This window comes from Lissotriton helveticus, chromosome 12 (assembly GCF_964261635.1).
Source record: "Lissotriton helveticus chromosome 12, aLisHel1.1, whole genome shotgun sequence".
Classification (NCBI taxonomy): Eukaryota; Metazoa; Chordata; class Amphibia; order Caudata; family Salamandridae; genus Lissotriton; species Lissotriton helveticus.
The window spans coordinates 785,018,492-785,046,164 of record NC_136073.1 but is presented as its reverse complement, the minus strand read 5'-3'; the positions used below and the strand labels follow the sequence as shown (position 1 = coordinate 785,046,164).

The following is a 27,673-nucleotide window of genomic DNA, read 5'->3' as shown; positions in this document are numbered from 1 at the left end:
GGATAGGGGGGTCACGTAAATTGCAGCCAAGGTTTGTGGGCCCTTTTCCTGTACTCAAGATAGTCAATCCTGTAGCTATGAAATTGGGGTTACCTGATGAGTATGGGATACATCCTGTCTTTCACACCTCCCTATTGAAACCCTATGTCGATACCACTCAGGTGTTGCCCCCTCCTCCCCCTGTGATGGTGGGAGAGGAAGAGGAGTTTGAGGTTAATGCTATCTTGGACTCCAGGAGAAGGAATGGGAAACTAATGTATCTGATAGACTGGAAGGGATATCCCCCTGAGGATCGCACCTGGGAGGCAGCTAGTGGAGTCCATGCCCCTAGATTGGTGAGACTTTTTCATGTGCGTCACCCTTCTAAGCCCCGTTCTGTAGGGAGGCCTTTGCGGGGAGGTACTGTTGGGATTTAGCACGGGCTGCGCCCAGTCCTCTCTCTATGCACATATGGTAAGGTACACCCCTCCCACATTCTGCTCATGTGATCGTATTTAAGGCAGTGGAACCGGGCAAACAGTGCTTGGTTTTATTTCCGGTCACGTCGTCATCTGGGTTCGTGTACCTGTGAATTGTTTGGCTGAGTTCGTGTCTTTTCCCCCATGGATGGATTTGTTGTGAGTTAGAGCGAGGCTTCGTTCTGACCTAAAGACTTCTTTGGGCTTTTGGATTGTGAAGTTGCAAGTGCCTTTTTGAACTTGCTCGAAGAACTGGGAAGTTAACTTCTGAAGCGCGGCTGCGCTTGAACATTGCATTAGTTTTTCGTGCATCTATTTCCGGGTGTTGAATAACACTCGGCGTCCTTGTGTGTGACGTTTAGGTTCAGTTACGAACCGGCTGTTCGTTAACGTTTTTCTTTTCTTTTTTGTTACCTTTGTGGCCACGGGTTTTCGGGAACGGGGGTTTGCGGTGATTCAGATTTTTACAAGAAGAAACGTAAAACGGGGTTTTTTCAGTCCACGGACTTTTTCCCCTTTTGTACTAATCCTCAGCGAGGAAAGACTAACCCGGAGGAGTAATTGGCATTGAAGTCTTCCGCCCTGCAACCGAGGAACGGGATCTCCTATGCTGCCCGGTGGACGCATTACTTGGGTAAGAAGAAGGGAAGAGGTTGTGGTTGTGGTCTAATGCTGGTATTCGTATGTGCATGGAGAGATAGACTCACGAAGTGAAATTCATAGGTGCTCTTGTTTGTTTATATTTCCTATGCAGGTTGGGAGGTTCATTGTATGCTCTGGAAGCTTAGGAGAGCTGTCGGGAGAATTCCTGGGGTTACAAGCCTTCTCCATCCCCCCCTGTTATTTTTTACCCTTCCCTCTCTCCTGGCCCAGGCTGTAGAGTGCATTTGGTATTTTCTGCGTGGCCTGCAGTCTGTGCGGGGGTAGAGAGAGGGGATTATCTCCGCTCCTGCAGCGTGGTTCCTAGTGGGAGACAGCGTTGACATGGGGAATAGAGGCAGAAAGGCTCCCCAGGACAATGGAAACACACATAGGAGTCACAACCTCTGAGATCCTCCGGGAAAAGCAATGGACTCAGGAGACTTGAAATGGCTGTGAGGTCCTCAGACTTCAAAGACTTTGGGATCCTCTTGCAGAGAGCAAAACCGGTCTGGCAGGCTCCGAAGGCTATGAGATCCTCATGGAAGAAAGTGACAAAGAGAGTGGGGCTACCAGGCCGTAAGATCCCCTGTAACGAAAGTATTGGAGAAAGATTTTCCAGGTTGTGGGAAGCAGATAGCAAAGAGTTCACAGGAAGAATATAAGTGGTCACTACAAGTTTCACAGGTTGTGAGATACTCACAGAGAAGGTGATAGAGACAGAAAGGTTCCATACGCTGTAAGATCAGTAAGAAAGAGGGCACCAGGGTTCACCGTATGTGAGATCCTAAAAAAGGGCTCACATGAGACAAATTTCAGAGGTTGTGAGCTTCTTTGTGTAGACAGGATTCACAGGTTGTAAAATCTTCAGGAAGTGAGTGCTGTAGGCAGAAAGGCTACATAGGTTGTGAGATACGCATACACAATTCACAACCTATGAGATCCTCAGGCAGCGGATAAGAAAGGCAGCCAGGCTCTACGGGCTGTAGGATCCTCAGGCAGGATTTACAGGTGTTTAGATACTTGGTGAGGGGCTATGGACGCAGGCTGGTGTGAAAAGCTGTGAGATCCTGAGACGAAACAGACTACGAGACCGCCCGGGAAGAAGGAACCAGAGGAAGGATTCCAGGCTATGACACCCCCTGGGAAGAAGGAACCAGAGGAAGGATTCCAGGCTATGACACCCCCTGGGAAGAAGGAACCAGAGGAAGGATTCCAGGCTATGACACCCCATGGGAAGAAGGAACCAGGGGAAGGACTCACAAGCTGTGACACCCCATGGGAAGAAGGAACCAGATAAAGGACTCCAAGGATGTGACACCCCCTGAGAAGAAGGTACCAGAGAAAGAACTCCCAGAATGTGACAGCCCCTGGGAAGAAGGTACCAGAGGAAGGACTCCCAGGATGTGACACCCCCTGGGAAGAAGGTACCAGAGAAAGGACTCCCAGGATGTGACACCCCCTGGGAAGAAGGTACCAGAGGAAGGACTCCCAGGATGTGACACCCCCTGAGAAGAAGGTACCAGATAAAGGACTCTCAGGATGTGACACCCCCTGAAAAGAAGGTACCAGATAAAGGACTCCCAGGATGTGACACCCCCTGGGAAGAAGGTACCAGAGAAAGGACTCCCAGGATGTGACACCCCCTGCGAAGAAGGTACCAGAGGAAGGACTCCCAGGATGTGACACCCCCTGGGAAGAAGGTACCAGAGGAAGGACTCCCAGGATGTGACACCCCCTGGGAAGAAGGTACCAGAGGAAGGACTCCCAGGATGTGACACCCCCTGGGAAGAAGGTACCAGAGGAAGGACTCCCAGGATGTGACACCCGCTGGGAAGAAGGTACCAGAGGAAGGACTCCCAGGATGTGACACCCCCTGAAAAGAAGGTACCAGATAAAGGACTCCCAGGATGTGACACCCCCTGAAAAGAAGGTACCAGATATAGGACTCCCAGGATGTGACACCCCCTGGGAAGAATGTACCAGAGGAAGGACTCCCAGGATGTGACACCCCCTGAGAAGAAGGTACCAGAGGAAGGACTCCCAGAATGTGACACCCCCTGGGAAGAAGGTACCAGAGAAAGAACTCCCAGAATGTGACAGCCCCTGGGAAGAAGGTACCAGAGGAAGGACTCCCAGGATGTGACACCCCCTGGGAAGAAGGTACCAGAGAAAGGACTCCCAGGATGTGACACCCCCTGGGAAGAAGGTACCAGAGGAAGGACTCCCAGGATGTGACACCCCCTGAGAAGAAGGTACCAGATAAAGGACTCTCAGGATGTGACACCCCCTGAGAAGAAGGTACCAGAGGAAGGACTCCCAGGATGTGACACCCCCTGAGAAGAAGGTACCAGATAAAGGACTCCCAGAATGTGACACCCCCTGAAAAGAAGGTACCAGATAAAGGACTCCAAGGATGTGACACCCCCTGAGAAGAAGGTACCAGAGAAAGAACTCCCAGGATGTGACACCCCCTGAGAAGAAGGTACCAGAGGAAGGACTCCCAGGATGTGACACCCCCTGAGAAGAAGGTACCAGAGGAAGGACTCCCAGGATGTGACACCCCCTGAGAAGAAGGTACCAGAGGAAGGACTCCCAGGATGTGACACCCCCTGAGAAGAAGGTACCAGAGGAAGGACTCCCAGGATGTGACACCCCCTGAGAAGAAGGTACCAGAGGAAGGACTCCCAGGATGTGACACCCCCTGAGAAGAAGGTACCAGAGAAAGGACTCCCAGGATGTGACACCCCCTGGGAAGAAGGTACCAGAGGAAGGACTCCCAGGATGTGACACCCCCTGAGAAGAAGGTACCAGAGAAAGGACTCCCAGGATGTGACACCCCCTGGGAAGAAGGTACCAGAGGAAGGACTCCCAGGATGTGACACCCCCTGAGGAGAAGGTACCAGAGAAAGGACTCCCAGGATGTGACACCCCCTGGGAAGAAGGTACCAGAGGAAGGACTCCCAGGATGTGACACCCCCTGAGAAGAAGGTACCAGAGGAAGGACTCCCAGGATGTGACACCCCCTGGGAAGTAGGTACCAGAGGAAGGACTCCCAGGATGTGACACCCCCTGAGAAGAAGGTACCAGATAAAGGACTCCCAGGATGTGACACCCCCTGAGAAGAAGGTACCAGATAAAAGACTCCCAGAATGTGACACCCCCTGAAAAGAAGTACCAGATAAAGGACTCCCAGGATGTGACACCCCCTGGGAAGAAGGTACCAGAGAAAGGACTCCCAGGATGTGACACCCCCTGAGAAGAAGGTACCAGAGGAAGGACTCCCAGGATGTGACACCCCCTGAGAAGAAGGTACCAGAGGAAGGACTCCCAGGATGTGACACCCCCTGAGAAGAAGGTACCAGAGGAAGGACTCCCAGGATGTGACACCCCCTGGGAAGTAGGTACCAGAGGAAGGACTCCCAGGATGTGACACCCCCTGAGGAGAAGGTACCAGAGAAAGGACTCCCAGGATGTGACACCCCCTGGGAAGAAGGTACCAGAGGAAGGACTCCCAGGATGTGACACCCCCTGAGAAGAAGGTACCAGAGGAAGGACTCCCAGGATGTGACACCCCCTGGGAAGTAGGTACCAGAGGAAGGACTCCCAGGATGTGACACCCCCTGAGAAGAAGGTACCAGATAAAGGACTCCCAGGATGTGACACCCCCTGAGAAGAAGGTACCAGATAAAGGACTCCCAGAATGTGACACCCCCTGAAAAGAAGGTACCAGATAAAGGACTCCCTGGATGTGACACCCCCTGGGAAGAAGGTACCAGAGAAAGGACTCCCAGGATGTGACACCCCCTGAGAAGAAGGTACCAGAGGAAGGACTCCCAGGATGTGACACCCCCTGAGAAGAAGGTACCAGAGGAAGGACTCCCAGGATGTGACACCCCCTGAGAAGAAGGTACCAGAGGAAGGACTCCCAGGATGTGACACCCCCTGGGAAGTAGGTAACAGAGGAAGGACTCCCAGGATGTGACACCCCCTGGGAAGAAGGTACCAGAGGAAGGACTCCCAGGATGTGACACCCCCTGGGAAGAAGGTACCAGAGGAAGGACTCCCAGGATGTGACACTCGCTGGGAAGAAGGTACCAGAGGAAGGACTCCCAGGATGTGACACCCCCTGGGAAGAAGGTACCAGAGGAAATACTCCCAGGATGTGACACCCCCTGGGAAGAAGGTACCAGAGGAAGGACTCCCAGGATGTGACACCCCCTGGGAAGAAGGTACCAGAGGAAGGACACCCAGGATGTGACACCCCCTGGGAAGAAGGTACCAGAGGAAGGACTCTCAGGATGTGACACCCCCTGGGAAGAAGGTACCAGAGGAAGGACTCCCAGGATGTGACACCCCCTGAGAAGAAGGTACCAGAGGAAGGACTCCCAGGATGTGACACCCCCTGAGAAGAAGGTACCAGAGGAAGGACTCCCAGGATGTGACACCCCCTGAGAAGAAGGTACCAGAGGAAGGACTCCCAGGATGTGACACCCCCTGAAAAGAAGGTACCAGATAAAGGACTCCCAGAATGTGACACCCCTGGGAAGAAGGTACCAGAGAAAGGACTCCCAGGATGTGACACCCCCTGGGAAGAAGGTACCAGAGGAAGGACTCCCAGGATGTGACACCCCCTGAGAAGAAGGTACCAGAGGAAGGACTCCCAGAATGTGACACCTCCTGGGAAGAAGGTACCAGAGAAAGGACTCCCAGGATGTGACACCCCCTGAGAAGAAGGTACCAGAGGAAGGACTCCCAGGATGTGACGCCCCCTGAGAAGAAGGTACCAGAGGAAGGACTCCCAGGATGTGACACCCCCTGGGAAGAAGGTACCAGATAAAGGACTCCCAGAATGTGACACCCCCTGAAAAGAAGGTACCAGATGAAGGACTCCCAGGATGTGACACCCCCTGGGAAGAAGGTACCAGAGGAAGGACTCCCAGGATGTGACACCCCCTGAGAAGAAGGTACCAGAGGAAGGACTCCCAGGATGTGACACCCCCTGAGAAGAAGGTACCAGAGAAAGGACTCCCAGGATGTGACACCCCCTGAGAAGAAGGTACCAGAGAAAGGACTCCCAGGATGTGACACCCCCTGGGAAGAAGGTACCAGAGGAAGGACTCCCAGGATGTGACACCCCCTGAGAAGAAGGTACCAGAGGAAGGACTCCCAGGATGTGACACCCCCTGAGAAGAAGGTACCAGAGGAAGGACTCCCAGGATGTGACACCCCCTGAGAAGAAGGTACCAGAGGAAGGACTCCCAGGATGTGACACCCCCTGAGAAGAAGGTACCAGAGGAAGGACTCCCAGGATGTGACACCCCCTGAGAAGAAGGTACCAGAGGAAGGACTCCCAGGATGTGACACCCCCTGAGAAGAAGGTACCAGATAAAGGACTCCCAGGATGTGACACCCCCTGAAAAGAAGGTACCAGAGGAAGGACTCCCAGGATGTGACACCCCCTGGGAAGATGGTACCAGAGGAAGGACTCCCAGGATGTGACACCCCCTGAGAAGAAGTTACCAGAGGAAGGACTCCCAGGATGTGACACCCCCTGAGAAGAAGTTACCAGAGGAAGGATTCCAAAGCTGTGAGAGCCACCGCCGCAGCACTCCAGGGAAGATCCTGGCTGTGGTGTCCAACTGTTGTGGGCATCAGGACAGGCTTGACTCAGTGCGCGTTTCTGAAGACTGCCTGAGTGAATGGCATCCTCGAGGGAGCTGGGACAGGCTTCATAGATTGTGAGACACTCAAGAAAGGGGCACCAGCGACAGGTGTCACAGAGATCCACCGCACGGGGCTACAGAAAGATGTTCCTTCAGATGAGTTTCATCGGTGAGCATGAGACAGAGGCCGGACACGCAGCGAGACTCCCAGCTCTCTCACTCCGCGGCTCACACTTGGCCCTGGGCCATGGCGGCGCTCTCTGACTCGCCCTGAGTGGCCCCCGGATGCCGAAACTCTCTGAGCGGAGACGTGCGCTTCCCCTCCGCAGTCATCTATGAAGAGAGAACCCGCAGCCCCCTTTAGTCCACAAACATGTTTGTCCCCCGTGTGTGATTCACCGCTACAAGCCTTGAGCATCATTGGCAGAGCCCTGCTTCATGGGCGTCCCTGGAGCGAAAAAAAACAACACAACTCCATCCTCGATTCCTAAGCAATGATTAGAAACCGTGGCGATTAAGCAACAGATGAAAACGGGGAGGGAGGATAAGAGAGCTGCTTCCCTCTTGGTGTCTGAAATTAAGGCCATTTTATCCTAGGGGTGCCCAAAGGCCTCTCTTCCATCCATCATTATTATTATTATTATTAACAATAATTTGTGCACATATGTGGCAAACCAGTCTCACTCTTTATCTGACCCTGTTGCAGAATGCTCAGGAGTGTTCCTCAGACCAGGCTTAGTGAGCTGTGACGTGGCAGTGATGTGGCAGAATGCTTGGCGTGCTGTGACGTGCAGAATGCTTGGCGAGCTGTGACGTGCAGAATGCTTGGCGAGCTGTGACGTGCAGAATGCTTAGTGAGCTGTGACGTGGCAGTGATGTGGCAGAATGCTTGGCGAGCTTTGACGTGCAGAATGCTTGGCGAGCTGTGACGTGCAGAATGCTTGGCGAGCTGTGACATGGCAGAATGCTTAGTGAGCTGTGACGTGGCAGTGATGTGTCAGAATGCTTGGCGAGCTGTGACGTGGCAGAATGCTGGGTGAGCTGTGACGTGCAGAATGCTTGGCGAGCTGTGACGTGGCAGAATGCTTGGTGAGCTGTGACGCGGCAGAATGCTTGGTGAGCTGTGACGTGGCAGAATGCTTAGTGAACTGTGACGTGGCAGTGATGTGGCAGAATGCTTGGCGAGCTGTGACGTGCAGAATGCTTGGTGAGCTGTGACGTGCAGAATGCTTGGCGAGCTGTGACGTGGCAGAATGCGTAGGGAGCTGTGACGTGGCAGTGATGTGGCAGAATGCTTGGCGAGCTGTGACGTGACAGAATGCTTAGTGAGCTGTGACGTGGCAGTGATGTGGCAGAATGCTTGGCGAGCTGTGATGTGGCAGAATGCTTAGTGAGCTGTGACGTGGCAGTGATGTGGCAGAATGCTTGGCGAACTGTGACGTGCAGAATGCTTGGCGAGCTGTGACGTGGCAGAATGCTTAGTGAGCTGTGACGTGGCAGTGATGTGGCAGAATGCTTGGCGAGCTGTGACGTGGCAGAATGCTGGGTGAGCTGTGAAGTGCAGAATGCTTGGCGAGCTGTGACGTGGCAGAATGCTGGGTGAGATGTGACGTGCAGAATGCTTGGCGAGCTGTGACGTGGCAGAATGCTTGGTGAGCTGTGACGTGGCAGAATGCTTAGTGAGCTGTGACGTGGCAGTGATGTGGCAGAATGCTTGGCGAGCTGTGACGTGCAGAATGCTTGGCGGGCTGTGACGTGCAGATACTGGGTGAGCTGTGACGTGCCTGAATGCTTAATTAGCTGTGACGTGGCAGAATGCTTGGCGAGCTGTGACATGTAGAATGCTTTGTGAGCTGTGATGTGGCAGAATGCTTGGTGAGCAGTGACGTGGCAAAATGCTTAGTGAGCAGTGACTTGGCATTGATGTGGCAGAATGCTTGGCGAGCAGAATGCTGGGTGAGCTGTGACGTGGCAGTGATGTGGCAGAATGCTTGGCGAGCTGTGACGTGGCAGAATGCTGGGTGAGCTGTGATGTGCAGAATGCTTGGCGAGCTGTGACGTGGCAGAATGCTTGGTGAGCTGTGACGTGGCAGAATGCTTAGTGAGCTGTGACGTGGCAGTGATGTGGCAGAATGCTTGGCGAGCTGTGACGTGCAGAATGCTTGGCGAGCTGTGACGTGCAGTTACTGGGTGAGCAGTGACGTGCCTGAATGCTTGGTTAGCTGTGACGTGGCAGAATGCTTGGCGAGCTGTGACGTGCAGAATGCTTTGTGAGCTGTGACGTGGCAGTGATGTGGCAGAATGCTTGGCGAGCTTTGACGTGCAGAATGCTTGGCGAGCTGTGACGTGCAGAATGCTTGGCGAGCTGTGACATGGCAGAATGCTTAGTGAGCTGTGACGTGGCAGTGATGTGTCAGAATGCTTGGCGAGCTGTGACGTGGCAGAATGCTGGGTGAGCTGTGACGTGCAGAATGCTTGGCGAGCTGTGACGTGGCAGAATGCTTGGTGAGCTGTGACGCGGCAGAATGCTTGGTGAGCTGTGACGTGGCAGAATGCTTAGTGAACTGTGACGTGGCAGTGATGTGGCAGAATGCTTGGCGAGCTGTGACGTGCAGAATGCTTGGTGAGCTGTGACGTGCAGAATGCTTGGCGAGCTGTGACGTGGCAGAATGCGTAGGGAGCTGTGACGTGGCAGTGATGTGGCAGAATGCTTGGCGAGCTGTGACGTGACAGAATGCTTAGTGAGCTGTGACGTGGCAGTGATGTGGCAGAATGCTTGGCGAGCTGTGACGTGGCAGAATGCTTAGTGAGCTGTGACGTGGCAGTGATGTGGCAGAATGCTTGGCGAACTGTGACGTGCAGAATGCTTGGCGAGCTGTGACGTGGCAGAATGCTTAGTGAGCTGTGACGTGGCAGTGATGTGGCAGAATGCTTGGCGAGCTGTGACGTGGCAGAATGCTGGGTGAGCTGTGAAGTGCAGAATGCTTGGCGAGCTGTGACGTGGCAGAATGCTGGGTGAGATGTGACGTGCAGAATGCTTGGCGAGCTGTGACGTGGCAGAATGCTTGGTGAGCTGTGACGTGGCAGAATGCTTAGTGAGCTGTGACGTGGCAGTGATGTGGCAGAATGCTTGGCGAGCTGTGACGTGCAGAATGCTTGGCGGGCTGTGACGTGCAGATACTGGGTGAGCTGTGACGTGCCTGAATGCTTAATTAGCTGTGACGTGGCAGAATGCTTGGCGAGCTGTGACATGTAGAATGCTTTGTGAGCTGTGACGTGGCAGAATGCTTGGTGAGCAGTGACGTGGCAAAATGCTTAGTGAGCAGTGACTTGGCATTGATGTGGCAGAATGCTTGGCGAGCAGAATGCTGGGTGAGCTGTGACGTGGCAGTGATGTGGCAGAATGCTTGGCGAGCTGTGACGTGGCAGAATGCTGGGTGAGCTGTGATGTGCAGAATGCTTGGCGAGCTGTGACGTGGCAGAATGCTTGGTGAGCTGTGACGTGGCAGAATGCTTAGTGAGCTGTGACGTGGCAGTGATGTGGCAGAATGCTTGGCGAGCTGTGACGTGCAGAATGCTTGGCGAGCTGTGACGTGCAGTTACTGGGTGAGCAGTGACGTGCCTGAATGCTTGGTTAGCTGTGACGTGGCAGAATGCTTGGCGAGCTGTGACGTGCAGAATGCTTTGTGAGCTGTGACGTGGCAGTGATGTGGCAGAATGCTTGGCGAGCTGTGACGTGGCAGAATGCTTGGTGAGCTGTGACGTGGCAGAATACTTAGTGAGCTGTGACGTGGCAGTGATGTGGCAGAATGCTTGGCGAGCTGTGACGTGCAGAATGCTTGGCGAGCTGTGACGTGCAGAATGCTGGGTGAGCTGTGACGTGCCTGAATGCTTGGTTAGCTGTGACGTGGCAGAATGCTTGGCGAGCTGTGACGTGCAGAATGCTTAGTGAGCTGTGACGTGGCAGTGATGTGGCAGAATGCTTGGCGAGCTGTGACGTGGCAGAATGCTTGGCGAGCTGTGAAGTGCAGAATGCTTGGCGAGCTGTGACATGGTAGAATGCTTGGCGAGCTGTGACGTGGCAGAATGCTTTGCGAGCTGTGACGTGGCAGTGATGTGGTAGAATGCTTGGCGAGCTGTGACGTGCAGAATGCTTGGTGAGCTGTGACGTGGCAGAATGCTTGGCGAGCTGTGACGTGGCAGAATGCTTGGCGAGCTGTGACGTGGCAGAATGCTTGGCGAGCTGTGACGTGGCAGTGATGTGGTAGAATGCTTGGCGAGCTGTGACGTGCAGAATGCTTGGCGAGCTGTGACGTGCAGAATGCTTGGCGAGCTGTGACGTGCAGAATGCTTGGCGAGCTGTGACGTGGCAGAATGCTTGGCAAGCTGTGACGTGGCAGAATGCTTGACGAGCTGTGACGTGGCAGAATGCTTAGTTAGCTGTGATGTGGTAGAATGCGTGACGAATGCTCAGGAGTGTTCCTCAGACCAGGCTTAGCGAGCTGTGCGTGGCAGAATGCTTAGCGAGCTGTGCGTGGCAGAATGCTTGGCGAGCTGTGGTGTGCAGAATGCTTGGTGAGTTGTGACGTGGCAAAATGCTTGGCGAGTTGTAACGTGGCAGAATGCTTAGTTAGCTGTGATGTGGTATAATGCGTGACGAATGCTCTGGAGTGTTCCTCAGACCAGGCTTGGCGAGCTGTGGTATGGCAGAATGCTAGGCGAGCTGTGACGTGCAGAATGCTTGGTGAGCTGTGACGTGCAAAATGCTGGGTGAGCTGTGATGTGGCAGAATGCTTGACGAATGCTCAGGAGTGTTCCTCAGACCAGGCTTAGCGAGCTGTGAAGTGGCAGAATGATTGGCGAGCTGTGACGTGCAGAATGCTTGGCGAGCTGTGACGTGCAGAATGCTGGGTGAGCTGTGACGTGGCAGAATGCTTGGCGAGCTGTGACGTGCAGAATGCTTGGCGAGCTGTGACGTGCAGAATGCTGGGTGAGCTGTGACGTGGCAGAATGCTTGGCGAGCTGTGACGTGCAGAATGCTTGATGAGCTGTGACATGGCAGAATGCTTGGCGAGCTGTGACATGGCAGAATGCTTGGCGAGCTGTGACGTGGCAGTGATGTGGTAGAATGCTTGGCGAGCTGTGACGTGCAGAATGCTTGGCAAGCTGTGACGTGCAGAATGCTTGGCGAGCTGTGACGTGCAGAATGCTTGGCGAGCTGTGACGTAGAAGAATGCTTGGCGAGCTGTGACGTGGCAGAATGCTTGACGAGCTGTGACGTGGCAGAATGCTTAGTTAGCTGTGATGTGGTAGAATGCTTGGCGAGCTGTGACGTGCAGAATGCTTGGCAAGCTGTGACGTGCAGAATGCTTGGCGAGCTGTGACGTGCAGAATGCTTGGTGAGCTGTGACGTAGAAGAATGCTTGGCGAGCTGTGACGTGGCAGAATGCTTGACGAGCTGTGATGTGGCAGAATGCTTAGTTAGCTGTGATGTGGTAGAATGCGTGACGAATGCTCAGGAGTGTTCCTCAGACCAGGCTTAGCGAGCTGTGGCGTGGCAGAATGCTTGGCGAGCTGTGGCGTGCAGAATGCTTGGTGAGTTGTGACATGGCAAAATGCTTGGCGAGTTGTGACGTGGCAGAATGCTTAGTTAGCTGTGATGTGGTATAATGCGTGACGAATGCTCAGGAGTGTTCCTCAGACCAGGCTTGGCGAGCTGTGGCGTGGCAGAATGCTAGGCGAGCTGTGACGTGCAAAATGCTTGGTGAGCTGTGACGTGCAGAATGCTGGGTGAGCTGTGATGTGGCAGAATGCTTGGCGAGCTGTGACGTGCAGAATGCTTGGTGAGCTGTGACGTGGCAGAATGCTTGGCGAGCTGTGACGTGGCAGAATGCTTGGCGAGCTGTGACGTGGCAGAATGCTTGGCGAGCTGTGACGTGGCAGAATGCTTGGCGAGCTGTGACGTGGCAGTGATGTGGTAGAATGCTTGGCGAGCTGTGACGTGCAGAATGCTTGGCGAGCTGTGACGTGCAGAATGCTTGGCGAGCTGTGACGTGCAGAATGCTTGGCGAGCTGTGACGTGGCAGAATGCTTGGCAAGCTGTGACGTGGCAGAATGCTTGACGAGCTGTGACGTGGCAGAATGCTTAGTTAGCTGTGATGTGGTAGAATGCGTGACGAATGCTCAGGAGTGTTCCTCAGACCAGGCTTAGCGAGCTGTGCGTGGCAGAATGCTTGGCGAGCTGTGGCGTGCAGAATGCTTGGTGAGTTGTGACGTGGCAAAATGCTTGGCGAGTTGTAACGTGGCAGAATGCTTAGTTAGCTGTGATGTGGTATAATGCGTGACGAATGCTCTGGAGTGTTCCTCAGACCAGGCTTGGCGAGCTGTGGCATGGCAGAATGCTAGGCGAGCTGTGACGTGCAGAATGCTTGGTGAGCTGTGACGTGCAGAATGCTGGGTGAGCTGTGATGTGGCAGAATGCTTGACGAATGCTCAGGAGTGTTCCTCAGACCAGGCTTAGCGAGCTGTGAAGTGGCAGAATGATTGGCGAGCTGTGACGTGCAGAATGCTTGGCGAGCTGTGACGTGCAGAATGCTTGGCGAGCTGTGACGTGCAGAATGCTGGGTGAGCTGTGACGTGGCAGAATGCTTGGCGAGCTGTGACGTGCAGAATGCTTGGCGAGCTGTGACGTGCAGAATGCTGGGTGAGCTGTGACGTGGCAGAATGCTTGGCGAGCTGTGACGTGCAGAATGCTTGATGAGCTGTGACATGGCAGAATGCTTGGCGAGCTGTGACATGGCAGAATGCTTGGCGAGCTGTGACGTGGCAGTGATGTGGTAGAATGCTTGGCGAGCTGTGACGTGCAGAATGCTTGGCAAGCTGTGACGTGCAGAATGCTTGGCGAGCTGTGACGTGCAGAATGCTTGGCGAGCTGTGACGTAGAAGAATGCTTGGCGAGCTGTGACGTGGCAGAATGCTTGACGAGCTGTGACGTGGCAGAATGCTTAGTTAGCTGTGATGTGGTAGAGTGCTTGGCGAGCTGTGACGTGCAGAATGCTTGGCAAGCTGTGACGTGCAGAATGCTTGGCGAGCTGTGACGTGCAGAATGCTTGGCGAGCTGTGACGTAGAAGAATGCTTGGCGAGCTGTAACGTGGCAGAATGCTTGACGAGCTGTGATGTGGCAGAATGCTTAGTTAGCTGTGATGTGGTAGAATGCGTGACAAATGCTCAGGAGTGTTCCTCAGACCAGGCTTAGCGAGCTGTGGCGTGGCAGAATGCTTGGCGAGCTGTGGCGTGCAGAATGCTTGGTGAGTTGTGACGTGGCAAAATGCTTGGCGAGTTGTGACGTGGCAGAATGCTTAGTTAGCTGTGATGTGGTATAATGCGTGACGAATGCTCAGGAGTGTTCCTCAGACCAGGCTTGGCGAGCTGTGGCGTGGCAGAATGCTAGGCGAGCTGTGACGTGCAAAATGCTTGGTGAGCTGTGACGTGCAGAATGCTGGGTGAGCTGTGATGTGGCAGAATGCTTGGCGAGCTGTGACGTGCAGAATGCTTGGCGAGCTGTGACGTGCAGAATGCTGGGTGAGCTTTGACGTGCCTGAATGCTTGGTTAGCTGTGACGTGGCAGAATGCTTGGCGAGCTGTGACGTGCAGAATGCTTAGTGAGCTGTGACGTGGCAGTGATGTGGCAGAATGCTTGGCGAGCTGTGACGTGGCAGAATGCTTGGCGAGCTGTGAAGTGCAGAATGCTTGGCGAGCTGTGACATGGTAGAATGCTTGGCGAGCTGTGACGTGGCAAAATGCTTGGCGAGCTGTGACGTGGCAGTGATGTGGTAGAATGCTTGGCGAGCTGTGACGTGCAGAATGCTTGGTGAGCTGTGACGTGGCAGAATGCTTGGCGAGCTGTGACGTGGCAGAATGCTTGGCGAGCTGTGACGTGGCAGAATGCTTGGCGAGCTGTGACGTGGCAGTGATGTGGTAGAATGCTTGGCGAGCTGTGACGTGCAGAATGCTTGGCGAGCTGTGACGTGCAGAATGCTTGGCGAGCTGTGACGTGCAGAATGCTTGGCGAGCTGTGACGTGGCAGAATGCTTGGCAAGCTGTGACGTGGCAGAATGCTTGACGAGCTGTGACGTGGCAGAATGCTTAGTTAGCTGTGATGTGGTAGAATGCGTGACGAATGCTCAGGAGTGTTCCTCAGACCAGGCTTAGCGAGCTGTGCGTGGCAGAATGCTTAGCGAGCTGTGCGTGGCAGAATGCTTGGCGAGCTGTGGTGTGCAGAATGCTTGGTGAGTTGTGACGTGGCAAAATGCTTGGCGAGTTGTAACGTGGCAGAATGCTTAGTTAGCTGTGATGTGGTATAATGCGTGACGAATGCTCTGGAGTGTTCCTCAGACCAGGCTTGGCGAGCTGTGGCATGGCAGAATGCTAGGCGAGCTGTGACGTGCAGAATGCTTGGTGAGCTGTGACGTGCAAAATGCTGGGTGAGCTGTGATGTGGCAGAATGCTTGACGAATGCTCAGGAGTGTTCCTCAGACCAGGCTTAGCGAGCTGTGAAGTGGCAGAATGATTGGCGAGCTGTGACGTGCAGAATGCTTGGCGAGCTGTGACGTGCAGAATGCTGGGTGAGCTGTGACGTGGCAGAATGCTTGGCGAGCTGTGACGTGCAGAATGCTTGGTGAGCTGTGACGTGCAGAATGCTGGGTGAGCTGTGACGTGGCAGAATGCTTGGCGAGCTGTGACGTGCAGAATGCTTGATGAGCTGTGACATGGCAGAATGCTTGGCGAGCTGTGACATGGCAGAATGCTTGGCGAGCTGTGACGTGGCAGTGATGTGGTAGAATGCTTGGCGAGCTGTGACGTGCAGAATGCTTGGCAATCTGTGACGTGCAGAATGCTTGGCGAGCTGTGACGTGCAGAATGCTTGGCGAGCTGTGACGTAGAAGAATGCTTGGCGAGCTGTGACGTGGCAGAATGCTTGACGAGCTGTGACGTGGCAGAATGCTTAGTTAGCTGTGATGTGGTAGAATGCTTGGCGAGCTGTGACGTGCAGAATGCTTGGCAAGCTGTGACGTGCAGAATGCTTGGCGAGCTGTGACGTGCAGAATGCTTGGCGAGCTGTGACGTAGAAGAATGCTTGGCGAGCTGTGACGTGGCAGAATGCTTGACGAGCTGTGATGTGGCAGAATGCTTAGTTAGCTGTGATGTGGTAGAATGCGTGACGAATGCTCAGGAGTGTTCCTCAGACCAGGCTTAGCGAGCTGTGGCGTGGCAGAATGCTTGGCGAGCTGTGGCGTGCAGAATGCTTGGTGAGTTGTGACGTGGCAAAATGCTTGGCGAGTTGTGACGTGGCAGAATGCTTAGTTAGCTGTGATGTGGTATAATGCGTGACGAATGCTCAGGAGTGTTCCTCAGACCAGGCTTGGCGAGCTGTGGCGTGGCAGAATGCTAGGCGAGCTGTGACGTGCAAAATGCTTGGTGAGCTGTGACGTGCAGAATGCTGGGTGAGCTGTGATGTGGCAGAATGCTTGGCGAGCTGTGACGTGCAGAATGCTTGGTGAGCTGTGACGTGGCAGAATGCTTGGCGAGCTGTGACGTGGCAGAATGCTTGGCGAGCTGTGACGTGGCAGAATGCTTGGCGAGCTGTGACGTGGCAAAATGCTTGGCGAGCTGTGACGTGGCAGTGATGTGGTAGAATGCTTGGCGAGCTGTGACGTGCAGAATGCTTGGCGAGCTGTGACGTGCAGAATGCTTGGCGAGCTGTGACGTGCAGAATGCTTGGCGAGCTGTGACGTGGCAGAATGCTTGGCAAGCTGAGACGTGGCAGAATGCTTGACGAGCTGTGACGTGGCAGAATGCTTAGTTAGCTGTGATGTGGTAGAATGCGTGACGAATGCTCAGGAGTGTTCCTCAGACCAGGCTTAGCGAGCTGTGCGTGGCAGAATGCTTGGCGAGCTGTGGCGTGCAGAATGCTTGGTGAGTTGTGACGTGGCAAAATGCTTGGCGAGTTGTAACGTGGCAGAATGCTTAGTTAGCTGTGATGTGGTATAATGCGTGACGAATGCTCTGGAGTGTTCCTCAGACCAGGCTTGGCGAGCTGTGGTATGGCAGAATGCTAGGCGAGCTGTGACGTGCAGAATGCTTGGTGAGCTGTGACGTGCAAAATGCTGGGTGAGCTGTGATGTGGCAGAATGCTTGACGAATGCTCAGGAGTGTTCCTCAGACCAGGCTTAGCGAGCTGTGAAGTGGCAGAATGATTGGCGAGCTGTGACGTGCAGAATGCTTGGCGAGCTGTGACGTGCAGAATGCTGGGTGAGCTGTGACGTGGCAGAATGCTTGGCGAGCTGTGACGTGCAGAATGCTTGGCGAGCTGTGACGTGCAGAATGCTGGGTGAGCTGTGACGTGGCAGAATGCTTGGCGAGCTGTGACGTGCAGAATGCTTGATGAGCTGTGACATGGCAGAATGCTTGGCGAGCTGTGACATGGCAGAATGCTTGGCGAGCTGTGACGTGGCAGTGATGTGGTAGAATGCTTGGCGAGCTGTGACGTGCAGAATGCTTGGCAAGCTGTGACGTGCAGAATGCTTGGCGAGCTGTGACGTGCAGAATGCTTGGCGAGCTGTGACGTAGAAGAATGCTTGGCGAGCTGTGACGTGGCAGAATGCTTGACGAGCTGTGACGTGGCAGAATGCTTAGTTAGCTGTGATGTGGTAGAATGCTTGGCGAGCTGTGACGTGCAGAATGCTTGGCAAGCTGTGACGTGCAGAATGCTTGGCGAGCTGTGACGTGCAGAATGCTTGGCGAGCTGTGACGTAGAAGAATGCTTGGCGAGCTGTGACGTGGCAGAATGCTTGACGAGCTGTGATGTGGCAGAATGCTTAGTTAGCTGTGATGTGGTAGAATGCGTGACGAATGCTCAGGAGTGTTCCTCAGACCAGGCTTAGCGAGCTGTGGCGTGGCAGAATGCTTGGCGAGCTGTGGCGTGCAGAATGCTTGGTGAGTTGTGACGTGGCAAAATGCTTGGCGAGTTGTGACGTGGCAGAATGCTTAGTTAGCTGTGATGTGGTATAATGCGTGACGAATGCTCAGGAGTGTTCCTCAGACCAGGCTTGGCGAGCTGTGGCGTGGCAGAATGCTAGGCGAGCTGTGACGTGCAAAATGCTTGGTGAGCTGTGACGTGCAGAATGCTGGGTGAGCTGTGATGTGGCAGAATGCTTGGCGAGCTGTGACGTGCAGAATGCTTGGTGAGCTGTGACGTGGCAGAATGCTTGGCGAGCTGTGACGTGGCAGAATGCTTGGCGAGCTGTGACGTGGCAGAATGCTTGGCGAGCTGTGACGTGGCAGAATGCTTGGCGAGCTGTGACGTGGCAGTGATGTGGTAGAATGCTTGGCGAGCTGTGACGTGCAGAATGCTTGGCGAGCTGTGACGTGCAGAATGCTTGGCGAGCTGTGACGTGCAGAATGCTTGGCGAGCTGTGACGTGGCAGAATGCTTGGCAAGCTGTGACGTGGCAGAATGCTTGACGAGCTGTGACGTGGCAGAATGCTTAGTTAGCTGTGATGTGGTAGAATGCGTGACGAATGCTCAGGAGTGTTCCTCAGACCAGGCTTAGCGAGCTGTGCGTGGCAGAATGCTTGGCGAGCTGTGGCGTGCAGAATGCTTGGTGAGTTGTGACGTGGCAAAATGCTTGGCGAGTTGTAACGTGGCAGAATGCTTAGTTAGCTGTGATGTGGTATAATGCGTGACGAATGCTCTGGAGTGTTCCTCAGACCAGGCTTGGCGAGCTGTGGCATGGCAGAATGCTAGGCGAGCTGTGACGTGCAGAATGCTTGGTGAGCTGTGACGTGCAGAATGCTGGGTGAGCTGTGATGTGGCAGAATGCTTGACGAATGCTCAGGAGTGTTCCTCAGACCAGGCTTAGCGAGCTGTGAAGTGGCAGAATGATTGGCGAGCTGTCACGTGCAGAATGCTTGGCGAGCTGTGACGTGCAGAATGCTGGGTGAGCTGTGACGTGGCAGAATGCTTGGCGAGCTGTGACGTGCAGAATGCTTGGCGAGCTGTGACGTGCAGAATGCTGGGTGAGCTGTGACGTGGCAGAATGCTTGGCGAGCTGTGACGTGCAGAATGCTTGATGAGCTGTGACATGGCAGAATGCTTGGCGAGCTGTGACATGGCAGAATGCTTGGCGAGCTGTGACGTGGCAGTGATGTGGTAGAATGCTTGGCGAGCTGTGACGTGCAGAATGCTTGGCAAGCTGTGACGTGCAGAATGCTTGGCGAGCTGTGACGTGCAGAATGCTTGGCGAGCTGTGACGTAGAAGAATGCTTGGCGAGCTGTGACGTGGCAGAATGCTTGACGAGCTGTGACGTGGCAGAATGCTTAGTTAGCTGTGATGTGGTAGAGTGCTTGGCGAGCTGTGACGTGCAGAATGCTTGGCAAGCTGTGACGTGCAGAATGCTTGGCGAGCTGTGACGTGCAGAATGCTTGGCGAGCTGTGACGTAGAAGAATGCTTGGCGAGCTGTAACGTGGCAGAATGCTTGACGAGCTGTGATGTGGCAGAATGCTTAGTTAGCTGTGATGTGGTAGAATGCGTGACAAATGCTCAGGAGTGTTCCTCAGACCAGGCTTAGCGAGCTGTGGCGTGGCAGAATGCTTGGCGAGCTGTGGCGTGCAGAATGCTTGGTGAGTTGTGACGTGGCAAAATGCATGGCGAGTTGTGACGTGGCAGAATGCTTAGTTAGCTGTGATGTGGTATAATGCGTGACGAATGCTCAGGAGTGTTCCTCAGACCAGGCTTGGCGAGCTGTGGCGTGGCAGAATGCTAGGCGAGCTGTGACGTGCAAAATGCTTGGTGAGCTGTGACGTGCAGAATGCTGGGTGAGCTGTGATGTGGCAGAATGCTTGGCGAGCTGTGACGTGCAGAATGCTTGGCGAGCTGTGACGTGCAGAATGCTGGGTGAGCTTTGACGTGCCTGAATGCTTGGTTAGCTGTGACGTGGCAGAATGCTTGGCGAGCTGTGACGTGCAGAATGCTTAGTGAGCTGTGACGTGGCAGTGATGTGGCAGAATGCTTGGCGAGCTGTGACGTGGCAGAATGCTTGGCGAGCTGTGAAGTGCAGAATGCTTGGCGAGCTGTGACATGGTAGAATGCTTGGCGAGCTGTGACGTGGCAAAATGCTTGGCGAGCTGTGACGTGGCAGTGATGTGGTAGAATGCTTGGCGAGCTGTGACGTGCAGAATGCTTGGTGAGCTGTGACGTGGCAGAATGCTTGGCGAGCTGTGACGTGGCAGAATGCTTGGCGAGCTGTGACGTGGCAGAATGCTTGGCGAGCTGTGACGTGGCAGTGATGTGGTAGAATGCTTGGCGAGCTGTGACGTGCAGAATGCTTGGCGAGCTGTGACGTGCAGAATGCTTGGCGAGCTGTGACGTGCAGAATGCTTGGCGAGCTGTGACGTGGCAGAATGCTTGGCAAGCTGTGACGTGGCAGAATGCTTGACGAGCTGTGACGTGGCAGAATGCTTAGTTAGCTGTGATGTGGTAGAATGCGTGACGAATGCTCAGGAGTGTTCCTCAGACCAGGCTTAGCGAGCTGTGCGTGGCAGAATGCTTAGCGAGCTGTGCGTGGCAGAATGCTTGGCGAGCTGTGGTGTGCAGAATGCTTGGTGAGTTGTGACGTGGCAAAATGCTTGGCGAGTTGTAACGTGGCAGAATGCTTAGTTAGCTGTGATGTGGTATAATGCGTGACGAATGCTCTGGAGTGTTCCTCAGACCAGGCTTGGCGAGCTGTGGCATGCCAGAATGCTAGGCGAGCTGTGACGTGCAGAATGCTTGGTGACCTGTGACGTGCAAAATGCTGGGTGAGCTGTGATGTGGCAGAATGCTTGACGAATGCTCAGGAGTGTTCCTCAGACCAGGCTTAGCGAGCTGTGAAGTGGCAGAATGATTGGCGAGCTGTGACGTGCAGAATGCTTGGCGAGCTGTGACGTGCAGAATGCTGGGTGAGCTGTGACGTGGCAGAATGCTTGGCGAGCTGTGACGTGCAGAATGCTTGGTGAGCTGTGACGTGCAGAATGCTGGGTGAGCTGTGACGTGGCAGAATGCTTGGCGAGCTGTGACGTGCAGAATGCTTGATGAGCTGTGACATGGCAGAATGCTTGGCGAGCTGTGACATGGCAGAATGCTTGGCGAGCTGTGACGTGGCAGTGATGTGGTAGAATGCTTGGCGAGCTGTGACGTGCAGAATGCTTGGCAATCTGTGACGTGCAGAATGCTTGGCGAGCTGTGACGTGCAGAATGCTTGGCGAGCTGTGACGTAGAAGAATGCTTGGCGAGCTGTGACGTGGCAGAATGCTTGACGAGCTGTGACGTGGCAGAATGCTTAGTTAGCTGTGATGTGGTAGAATGCTTGGCGAGCTGTGACGTGCAGAATGCTTGGCAAGCTGTGACGTGCAGAATGCTTGGCGAGCTGTGACGTGCAGAATGCTTGGCGAGCTGTGACGTAGAAGAATGCTTGGCGAGCTGTGACGTGGCAGAATGCTTGACGAGCTGTGATGTGGCAGAATGCTTAGTTAGCTGTGATGTGGTAGAATGCGTGACGAATGCTCAGGAGTGTTCCTCAGACCAGGCTTAGCGAGCTGTGGCGTGGCAGAATGCTTGGCGAGCTGTGGCGTGCAGAATGCTTGGTGAGTTGTGACGTGGCAAAATGCTTGGCGAGTTGTGACGTGGCAGAATGCTTAGTTAGCTGTGATGTGGTATAATGCGTGACGAATGCTCAGGAGTGTTCCTCAGACCAGGCTTGGCGAGCTGTGGCGTGGCAGAATGCTAGGCGAGCTGTGACGTGCAAAATGCTTGGTGAGCTGTGACGTGCAGAATGCTGGGTGAGCTGTGATGTGGCAGAATGCTTGGCGAGCTGTGACGTGCAGAATGCTTGGTGAGCTGTGACGTGGCAGAATGCTTGGCGAGCTGTGACGTGGCAGAATGCTTGGCGAGCTGTGACGTGGCAGAATGCTTGGCGAGCTGTGACGTGGCAGAATGCTTGGCGAGCTGTGACGTGGCAGTGATGTGGTAGAATGCTTGGCGAGCTGTGACGTGCAGAATGCTTGGCGAGCTGTGACGTGCAGAATGCTTGGCGAGCTGTGACGTGCAGAATGCTTGGCGAGCTGTGACGTGGCAGAATGCTTGGCAAGCTGAGACGTGGCAGAATGCTTGACGAGCTGTGACGTGGCAGAATGCTTAGTTAGCTGTGATGTGGTAGAATGCGTGACGAATGCTCAGGAGTGTTCCTCAGACCAGGCTTAGCGAGCTGTGCGTGGCAGAATGCTTGGCGAGCTGTGGCGTGCAGAATGCTTGGTGAGTTGTGACGTGGCAAAATGCTTGGCGAGTTGTAACGTGGCAGAATGCTTAGTTAGCTGTGATGTGGTATAATGCGTGACGAATGCTCTGGAGTGTTCCTCAGACCAGGCTTGGCGAGCTGTGGCATGGCAGAATGCTAGGCGAGCTGTGACGTGCAGAATGCTTGGTGAGCTGTGACGTGCAGAATGCTGGGTGAGCTGTGATGTGGCAGAATGCTTGACGAATGCTCAGGAGCGTTCCTCAGACCAGGCTTAGCGAGCTGTGAAGTGGCAGAATGATTGGCGAGCTGTGACGTGCAGAATGCTTGGCGAGCTGTGACGTGCAGAATGCTGGGTGAGCTGTGACGTGGCAGAATGCTTGGCGAGCTGTGACGTGCAGAATGCTTGGCGAGCTGTGACGTGCAGAATGCTGGGTGAGCTGTGACGTGGCAGAATGCTTGGCGAGCTGTGACGTGCAGAATGCTTGATGAGCTGTGACATGGCAGAATGCTTGGCGAGCTGTGACATGGCAGAATGCTTGGCGAGCTGTGACGTGGCAGTGATGTGGTAGAATGCTTGGCGAGCTGTGACGTGCAGAATGCTTGGCAAGCTGTGACGTGCAGAATGCTTGGCGAGCTGTGACGTGCAGAATGCTTGGCGAGCTGTGACGTAGAAGAATGCTTGGCGAGCTGTGACGTGGCAGAATGCTTGACGAGCTGTGACGTGGCAGAATGCTTAGTTAGCTGTGATGTGGTAGAGTGCTTGGCGAGCTGTGACGTGCAGAATGCTTGGCAAGCTGTGACGTGCAGAATGCTTGGCGAGCTGTGACGTGCAGAATGCTTGCTGAGCTGTGACGTAGAAGAATGCTTGGCGAGCTGTGACGTGGCAGAATGCTTGACGAGCTGTGATGTGGCAGAATGCTTAGTTAGCTGTGATGTGGTAGAATGCGTGACGAATGCTCAGGAGTGTTCCTCAGACCAGGCTTAGCGAGCTGTGGTGTGGCAGAATGCTTGGCGAGCTGTGGCGTGCAGAATGCTTGGTGAGTTGTGACGTGGCAAAATGCTTGGCAAGTTGTGACGTGGCAGAATGCTTAGTTAGCTGTGATGTGGTATAATGCGTGACGAATGCTCAGGAGTGTTCCTCAGACCAGGCTTGGCGAGCTGTGGCGTGGCAGAATGCTAGGCGAGCTGTGACGTGCAAAATGCTTGGTGAGCTGTGACGTGCAGAATGCTGGGTGAGCTGTGATGTGGCAGAATGCTTGGCGAGCTGTGACGTGCAGAATGCTTGGTGAGCTGTGACGTGGCAGAATGCTTGGCGAGCTGTGACGTGGCAGAATGCTTGGCGAGCTGTGACGTGGCAGAATGCTTGGCGAGCTGTGATGTGTCAGTGATGTGGTAGAATGCTTGGCGAGCTGTGACGTGCAGAATGCTTGGCGAGCTGTGACGTGCAGAATGCTTGGCGAGCTGTGACGTGCAGAATGCTTGGCGAGCTGTGACGTGGCAGAATGCTTGGCAAGCTGTGACGTGGCAGAATGCTTGACGAGCTGTGACGTGGCAGAATGCTTAGTTAGCTGTGATGTGGTATAATGCGTGACGAATGCTCAGGAGTGTTCCTCAGACCAGGCTTGGCGAGCTGTGGCGTGGCAGAATGCTAGGCGAGCTGTGGCGTGGCAGAATGCTAGGCGAGCTGTGACGTGCAGAATGCTTGGTGAGCTGTGATGTGCAGAATGCTGGATGAGCTGTGATGTGGCAGAATGCTTGGCGAGCTGTGACGTGCAGAATGCTTGGTGAGCTGTGACGTGGCAGAATGCTTGGCGAGCTGTGACGTGGCAGAATGCATGGCGAGCTGTGACGTGGCAGAATGCTTGGCGAGCTGTGACGTGGCAGTGATGTGGTAGAATGCTTGGCGAGCTGTGACGTGCAGAATGCTTGGCGAGCTGTGACGTGCAGAATGCTTGGCGAGCTGTGACGTGCAGAATGCTTGGCGAGCTGTGACGTGGCAGAATGCTTGGCAAGCTGTGACGTGGCAGAATGCTTGACGAGCTGTGATGTGGCAGAATGCTTAGTTAGCTGTGATGTGGTAGAATGCGTGACGAATGCTCAGGAGTGTTCCTCAGACCAGGCTTAGCGAGCTGTGCGTGGCAGAATGCTTGGCGAGCTGTGGCGTGCAGAATGCTTGGTGAGTTGTGACGTGGCAAAATGCTTGGCGAGTTGTGACGTGGCAGAATGCTTAGTTAGCTGTGATGTGGTATAATGCGTGACGAATGCTCAGGAGTGTTCCTCAGACCAGGCTTGGCGAGCTGTGGCGTGGCAGAATGCTAGGCGAGCTTTGACGTGCAGAATGCTTGGTGAGCTGTGACGTGCAGAATGCTGGGTGAGCTGTGATGTGGCAGAATGCTTGACGAATGCTCAGGAGTGTTCCTCAGACCAGGCTTAGCGAGCTGTGAAGTGGCAGAATGATTGGCGAGCTGTGACATGCAGAATGCTTGGCGAGCTGTGACGTGCAGAATGCTGGGTGAGCTGTGACGTGGCAGAATGCTTGGCGAGCTGTGACGTGCAGAATGCTTGGCGAGCTGTGAAGTGCACAATGCTGGGTGAGCTGTGACGTGGCAGAATGCTTGGCGAGCTGTGGCGTTTAGAATGCTTGGCGAGTTGTGACATGGCAGAATGCTTGGCGAGCTGTGACGTGGTAGAATGCTTGGTGAGCTGTGACGTGGCAAAATGCTTGGCGAGTTGTGACGTACCATAATGCTTAGTTAGCTGTGACGTGGCAGAATGCTTGACAAGTTGTGATGTGGCAGAATGCTTAGCGAGCTGTGACGTGGCAGAATGCTTGGTGAGCTGTGATGTACAGAATGCTTGGTGAGCTGTGACGTGGCAGTGATGTGGCAGATGCTTGGCGAGCTGTGACGCGCAGAATGCTTGGCGAGTTGTGATGTGGCAGAATGCTTGGCGAGCTGTGACGTGGCAGAATGCTTGACGAGCTGTGACATGGCAGAATGCTTAGTTAGCTGTGATGTGGTAGAATGCGTGACGAATGCTCAGGAGTGTTCCTCAAACCAGGCTTAGCGAGCTGTGGCGTGGCAGAATGCTTGGCGAGCTGTGGCGTGCAGAATGCTTGACGAGTTGTGACGTGGCAGAATGCTTAGTTAGCTGTGATGTGGTATAATGCGTGACGAATGCTCAGGAGTGTTCCTCAGACCAGGCTTGGCGAGCTGTGGCGTGGCAGAATGCTAGGCGAGCTGTGACGTGCAGAATGCTTGGTGAGCTGTGACGTGCAGAATGCTGGGTGAGCTGTGATGTGGCAGAATGCTTGACGAATGCTCAGGAGTGTTCCTCAGACCAGGCTTAGCGAGCTGTGGCGTGGCAGAATGCTTGGCGAGCTGTGACGTGCAGAATGCTTGGCCAGCTGTGACATGCAGAATGCTGGGTGAGCTGTGATGTGGCAGAATGCTTGACGAATGCTCAGGAGTGTTCCTCAGACCAGGCTTAGCGAGCTGAGGAGTGGCAGAATGCTTGGTGAGCTGTGACGTGCAGAATGCTTGGCGAGCTATGACTTGCAGAATGCTGGGTGAGCTGTGACGTGGCAGAATGCTTGGCGAGCTGTGACGTGCAGAATGCTTGGCGAGTTGTGAAGTGCAGAATGCTGGGTGAGCTGTGACGTGGCAGAATGCTTGGCTAGTTGTGACATGGCTGAATGCTTGGCGAGCTGTGATGTGGCAGAATGATTGGTGGGCTGCGGCGTGGCAGTGACGTGACAGAATGTTTGGCGAGTTGTGATGCATCAGAATGCTTGGTTAGCTGTGACGTGGCAGAATGCTTGAAGAGTTGTGACGTGGCCGAATGCTTGGCGAGCTGTGACGTGGCAGGCGCGAGCACTGTGGTAAATATCAATCAATCAATCAGGGTATTGTGAGCGTGCTACTCACCTGTGAGGGTCTCAATGTGCTGAGGGGGGGCGGGTAGGCAGATCCGTTCAGCTGAGGAGTTCATGGCGGGCACGTGTCTGCCAGGAGCTCGTTCCATGATTTGGCCGCGATGTGGGAGAAGGATCTTCCGCCTGCTCTGGCTCTGTTGATGCCGGGGTTTCGGCTAGTGCGAGGTTAGAAGATCGGAGGATCCTTTTGGGTACGTGGAAGTTGATTCTGTCATTGAGGTATTCGGGTCCGGTATTGTGTAGGCATTTGTAGGCGTGGGTGAGGATTTTGAAGATGACTCTTTTCTCCTCGGTGAGCCAGTGGAGCCTTCGTAGGTGTTGTGGTGCCGAGGACGAGTCTAGCGGCAGTATTCTGTATCGTCTGGAGTTTGTGGAGTAGGGACTTGTTTATGCTGGCGTCAGCACAACAGTCTTGTTGCTTTTCTGGAGTTTCGGAAAAAGTTCCCAAGCTGCAGTATAGCAGTCACTCTGTCTTCTAAGCATAGTTGCAGAATGCTTAGCGAGTTGTGACGCGCCAGAATGCTTGGCGAGCTGTGACGTGGCAGAATGCTTTGCGAGCTGTGACACGGCAGCACGAACACTGTGCTCAGCACAGCAGACTTGTTGCTTTTCTGAAGTTTCGAAGAAGGTCCCCCTTCAAGCTGCAGTATTGCAGTAACTTTTTTCAGAGCAATGTTGCAGAATGCTTAGCTATCTGCATTGTTATATTGTCTCTCTTTTTGAAGAGTGTATAAGAATAGTGGAACACTGCAGGCCCTTCCTGAGCACACCTGTGGAATGCTCACCAAGAGAATTTTGACAGTACGGCGACGGGCGCGATGCTCCAGGAGTACTGCGTTTCATAGCAGTGCGACACATAGTTTGGCCGGCTGTGACATAGCAGGCCTGCTCAATTTGTCTAAGCATATTAGATGTTCAAAAACGACAAAAAGTCATCTCTCGTTCCGAGTATACTGGACGAATGCCGAGCAAGCTGCGATATAGCGGGTGCGCTCCCTTTCCAAACTTCGTGGAGGAATATAAACAGGTGCACGCCGCCATCTTGTTCTGTTGTTCAATGCTGGGTGCAGGCAGCCAGCAGTGTGAAGGTCCATCAAGGGGGCTGCTTCCAAGCGTCCTTAGCATTCTGAAGGGGTGGACGACCACGTCATAACACTCAGAGGTGCACCCCGCAGAGGGACTGCACACCACATTAAATGACATTAATTTGGGGCTTTAAGTGGGCCGGGTCCTGCACCGGTAGTTCTAAAAAGCAGGTACTGAGACGGGTCCCTATCGGGCTCTCAATTTTTTCCCTCACCCTCAGGGTGGAAAAAAAATCTTAACTGCAGCAGTACCACCCTTCACTGCCTCTGATGTAACTTCAAAGATACTCATTTTAGTTCTTTCATAGTCTCATCATTTCAGAACTGAAGCATTTTCAATATTATATACAACAAAGCCATAGCTATAGCTTATTTACTTTATGCAACTAACAACCATTACCAAAGCCAATAATCCTGGCTTGTTGTATGTGTAACATACATGTCCCCAGCTTGACAAACCTTCCATACTGGGGAGAGAGCCGATGTTGTGGCTCCCTTCGCAGTACTTAGAACCCACCAGGCCAGCCTGGATCTCAAAATTGGACAGACGGTCCTCT

General features: G+C 54.1%; 1 protein-coding gene across 1 annotated transcript in view; it reads right to left on the bottom strand.

Annotated features, from left to right (window-relative positions):
- The window catches only part of NPR1 (natriuretic peptide receptor 1), an 845,985-nt gene that overhangs the window by 166,238 nt on the left and 652,074 nt on the right, over positions 1-27,673 (bottom strand). The gene's annotated exons all lie outside the window — the stretch shown is intronic.